General features: G+C 39.1%; 1 non-coding gene across 1 annotated transcript; it reads left to right on the forward strand.

The window, feature by feature from the left end:
• Positions 1 to 2021: 2021 nt before the first annotated feature.
• Positions 2022 to 2127, forward strand: LOC112534961. The gene has a single exon (XR_003079173.1). It is a non-coding gene; the product is annotated as a small nucleolar RNA R71 (small nucleolar RNA).
• Positions 2128 to 5613: the final 3486 nt, after the last annotated feature.

Raw genomic sequence — 5613 nt, forward strand, 5'->3', positions numbered from 1 at the left:
CTTATATGCAAATGCCTTTGCATACCTTCTCAAAATACACAGCATCATCTCCCTCTCCTCAGGTGTGAGATGAGCAGAAATAATAACCGGTAAGTGCTTTGCTTCATCTAGGTAGGCATACATTAAGTGCGCTGGCAACTCTTTCAACTCAAGAATGGGCGACTCCTCCAAAGAAGGCTTCAGCTTCTTTACTTCTGACCTGTCAAGATCAACAAAACCATCAGTCTTTTCATCATCAAAATCAGCAGCTAATAAGTGCTCTAGCTGCTCCAATACTTGTTCATTGGATAAATTATCCTCATTTTCTTGCGTTGCCACTTGCAAAGGATCATCAATCATTATTTCCTACAATTGAGATTCCACAATATCATTGATAAAATCAATCGAACAGACAGTACCATCATGCTCATATAGGTATCTCAAGGATTTAGTCAAATCAAATGTAATGCTCTTATCATCTACCCTAAGTTCCAGCGTTCCGCTACTAACATCTATCAAAGCTTTAGATGTAGCTAAAAATGGTCTACCTAGGATCAATGGGACATCACTCTCACCATTCATATCCATGACAACAAAATCCACAGGAAATATAAATTTGTTAACTTTTAACTAGCACATCCTCTATAATCCCTTTCGGGTACTTAACAGTTCTGTCTGCTAGTTGTATACTCATCCTGGTAGGAGTTAGCTTAGAAGTGCTTAGTCCTAACTCCTCAAACAATGAACTAGGCATCAAATTGATGCTAGCTCCCAAATCAGCTAATGCTAGCAATTTCAATTTATCCCCAATCAAATAAGGTATAGTAAAACTCCTTGGATCGTGTCGTTTGATTGGAATCTTGCTCTGAAACACTGCTGAGCATTCTGCATTCAAGGTCACCAATCCCAAATCCTCTAACTTCCTCTTGTTGCTTATAATTTTTTTTAAAAACTTCGCATACTTTGGCATCTGCGAAATAGCTTCAACAAAAGGCAAGTTAATCCATGAATTATTTAAAAAGATATAAAAATTCTTGAATTCACGATCAACTTTATCTTGCTTGAGTTTTGCAGGGATATGGAATGGGAGGTTGGTATGGCCTCGAGGGGATCTTCTTCAAATCCTCCTTCTCTTCAACTGCTCCCTTTTCTTTCTCCTTAGGCTTGTCTTTCTTTTTTGACTCATCCACCTGCACATCAGAATCATCATTAGTGAAAGGCTTAGATGGACTAGGAAGTTCCTTACCTGATCTCAAAGTAATTGCTTTGGCATGCTCCCTTGGATTAGACTCTGCGTTACTTGGAAGCGTGCTGGCCGCCTCTCGACCATCATCCTGAACAAACGCCCAATTTGAGTTTCTAAGTTCTGAATTGAAGCTTGTTGATTCTGAATGGCAGTGTCCATTTGTTGAAATCTGTTCTCTGAAGTTGCAATGAACTTCGTCATCAACTCTTCTAAGTTAGGTTTCTTCTCTTGACTACCTTCTGTTTGATGGGGAACAGAATGCATAGGTTGCTGCGGATGCAACCTTTGATATCTTGGTGGGCCTTAGTTATTAGAATTCCTCCATCCAAAATTAGGATGATTCCTCCACCCTAGGTTGTATGTATTACTGTAGGGATCATTCTGCTGCCTACCTGCATAATCAACATGCTCAACGTTAGAAACATTAGTAGGCATAGAAGATGCAAACATACCTCCCGCTTTACAATTGGCACTGTAATGCGGTCCACCATAGAATTCAAATCCGGGCTGAACTGCTTGGATCGGCATATGAAGTTGTTCTATCTTTTTGGAAAGTAGCTCTACTTGTGCTGCCAAGGCTGCTGTAGGATCTGCCTCAGCCCGATATACAACGGGCTTTGGACCTTTATCCCGTGGAGTTTGCCAATGATAAGTGTTGGTGGCCATCTCTTCTATCAAATCCTGGGCTTGCTCAGGTATTTTGCTATTGATAGCTCCCCCTGCAGCTGCATCTACCATTTGTCTAGTGGTTGTATTCATGCCACTATAGAATGTCTGCACTTGCATCCAGAGAGGAAGACCATGGTGTGGGCAACACCTTAACAAGTCCTTGAAGCGCTCCTAGGCTTCGTACATCGATTCTCCTTCACCTTGCACAAAAGAAGATATGTTATTTCGCATTTGAGCAGTCTTAGTAGGAGGGAAATACTTATTCAAAAACTTTTCAGCCAAAGAAGTCCAGGTAGTGATCGTTTTCGATGGCAAGGACTGCAACCATCTTTTCGCTCTATCCCTCAAGGAAAAAGGAAACAGCCTCAACCGTATGGCATCATCAGTTGTTCCATTAATCTTAAAGGTATCACATATTTCCAAGAAGTTGGCAATATGCTCGTTCGGATCTTCGCTCGCCAATCCTCCAAATTGCACCGTATTCTGGATCATATGGATTACATTCGGCTTTATTTCAAAATTATTGGCCGCCACGGAGACCTCACTATCCCAGTTTGCGTCCCTGCTAAAGAGGGCCTAGCAAACTCGTACATGGTCCTTTCATCATTATCTCCATTTGCATTGTGGTTCTCCATCTCACTAGTTTCACGAACAGGAATCTCTGCTTCAATCTCCTCCTCTACTGCCTGCATACACCCCCTTAGCAATCTAAAAGAGCGCTCGGGTTCAGATAAAGGCTCTGTAAGATTAGGATTAGAGCTCCTAGTCATAAACTACCTGAGCACAATAAAGAACAACAACACCAACAAACAGGATAAGAACAAAACTATACATAAAAATAAATTATAAACAAAAAGAGAAATGACTAGACTAACAAATATTAAAATTTCAATTTAGTTCACAGAAAACCGTTCCCCGGCAAAGGCACCAAAAACTTGATGTGTGCTAAGTCAAGCAAGACTATGACCTAAGGCAGTGTACCTATCAGTGGAGTATATCTAACAGCGAGTACCAAGTGTCGTATTCCCCAAAGAACGTGTGAACCTAAATCTACTCAATCTTCTCTGTTATCTAATCATAGAAAATAAACGGTGTTAATGAATAATTCCTAAATTAACTAATAGCTACTCTAATTATTGTCGAACTACGTATACTAGGGAATGATTAATTCAAGTAAAGGAATAACCCTTTGGGAATTCTTATCTCTAAGGAATGGAAACTAAGGGTGGAATTGATTGATTGAATCCAATTTCCGTGGGAAAATCTCTATATAATTAATGCCTTTCTCAAGGGCACTAACATCTTAACTTAGATTAATTAGGTTGAAATCTCTTCCTAACTCTAATTACCCAAATTAGCATTATGTACCATTTAACACTATTAAGAGTTGTTAATTCTCAATCCGGTAGAACGAACACCCTATCTCTAGGCGAATTCAATTCTAGGTTGCAAGGGACAATCCAAACCTAAATGTCTTTCTCAAGATCATTCAAATTTCAAAAGTCATTCAACAAGATATGAAGAACAAATCAATAAATACTTCCATTGCAAACCAATATTGACAATCAATACATTCAATTCAAAATTGAAGTACAAAAATCCCTAGATAAAGAACCCCAATGGGTTAATAAGATTAGCTAATCATGTTCCTAATCACAACCAACAAGAATTCAATTATAGAAAATGAGTAAAGGTAGAGGAACCCGAATACACCCCTAAATGAGAGTAAATAGCTCCAATTCCTCGTGCCCAATTTTGGACCGATTCTTATTCCTCTTACTCAGATTGAAACCAATTGACAATCCTCGCCAATCTTTGAACTTCGAAGAGAATCCAAGTGAAACCTTGATCCAAGTCTCCTTTTCTCTTAGTTTTAACTCAAAAAACCCTTAGACAGAGAAAAAGATGAGTTTTGGAGGTCCTAACCCTCGCTGCCCTCCTTTTTCTCTTTTCTTTCTTTTTAAATGAATTTGACCAGCTGCCATGAACATGGCCGTTTTGATCCCGTGTCCCCAACACGTTCTAGTGTTGATGCCCGTGTTACTCTCTGTGGCCGTGCTCCCTAATGATGTTTGTTGCATCCAACACGGCCGTGTTGGTGGCTGTGTTGGGAACACGGCCAATGTTGAATCCAACACGGTCGTGTTAACCTTCCTCATGGGCATGCTTAGCTTGTTTCGGCAGCTTTGACGTCCAATTATGCTCCAATTCTTCCCTTTATCATACTTTGACTTCTTTTGGACCTAATGCACACAAACAGACATATAGGGTGAGTGTTGGGACCAATTCACATCCAAATATACATAAAATCAATCTTAAAAACCCCATTTAGATGTGTGTATTTTACGCACATCAACAAATATACCCCACTTACGAGGTTGTTTGGGGACGGGATGGAAGCCGAGAGGATATTACATCCTTCGCATTAAAAAATATTCGTAGAAGCCTGGTCCGAATTAGAGTGGAGGAATGAAAGAATTTTGAGTTCCGATCATTGAACTTGTTCCACTTTACCCTTGCCTTTTTAAACCATAAAATCTCTTCCTTCCGAAGCATCTCGTTGATTTCTTTCCTTATCAGATATGAAATCCTAGCTATGTTCTCATTTTATTTGTTTCTTTTATATCTCTCTTTTTCTAATCTCTATCTAGTATGATGGTTCGGTTTTATTTGGGTACCATAAACACCAGTGTTGAGTGAAAGCGTGTGGAAGCAGCAATCATAGGCACCAAACTAATGCTTTGACGAATGTGAGGGAAGAAAATTAGTTGATCGTATATTGGTATCATTCTCGGAATGATCGTAAGGGAATCTTTTAGAGGAAAGATGGAATGGTGTGAACCGAGGCACGCCCAAATATTCTGATTCAAGCAAGACGAGGTGTAACTGCACGCGTGTAAGAGAGAAATCATGTTGTTTTTTTATTAATCCATCATAATATAATCGAAATGCGAGTTCTTTTAGGTTTGGGATGCATACAATGACCTAATTTGGGTCTGAGTTATTAGGTAGGCCTACACAAATTTCCTTTTATTTTCTGTTAAGCTGGCTCATAAAATTTGGGATTACAAGAGTTGTTGCCAAATCAACTCCTCTCTCGTTCTAGATGTGACTTTAGTTTATTCATCTTTCATTATTTATTTATTCATATTTAGCTTATAGTTTCTTCTTCTTATGCTCACATTATCACTTGTATTACGCTTGGATAAATAAAAGAACAATATGATTTCTCCCTTACGCTCGTGGATTTACGTTTCATCCTGCTTGTTCATGAAGCTAAGCCCCAATGCCACTAGTCAAGCTTGTTAATTGCATTTCCATGATTCCTTACGCCAATCTTTGTGTCATCAGGAGTCCTCATGCCTGAAGGAATAAGGAATGATAGAGAGACTAGGGGTGCAAATCCTGAATCAAAATATTTGGGCGGACCTCTATTCTTGTCGTTCCCTCTTTCCTCTAAAAAATTCATCCGTGATCATCCAAAGAATGATATCAATACATGATCAACTAATTTTCTTTCTTTTCATTCATCAAAGTATTGACCGGTGCCTATGATTGCTGCTTTCATGCGCTTTCCCTCAACACTCGTGTTTATGCTCCCCAAATAAAACCAAACCATCATACTAGACAGAGATTAGAAAGAAAGACATAAAAGAAACAAACAAAATGCGAAAATAGGTAGGATTTCATATCCGATAAGAAAAGAAATCACAAGTTCT

The sequence above is a fragment of the Ricinus communis genome, chromosome 3 (assembly GCF_019578655.1).
Source record: "Ricinus communis isolate WT05 ecotype wild-type chromosome 3, ASM1957865v1, whole genome shotgun sequence".
Lineage (NCBI taxonomy): Eukaryota > Viridiplantae > Streptophyta > Magnoliopsida > Malpighiales > Euphorbiaceae > Ricinus > Ricinus communis.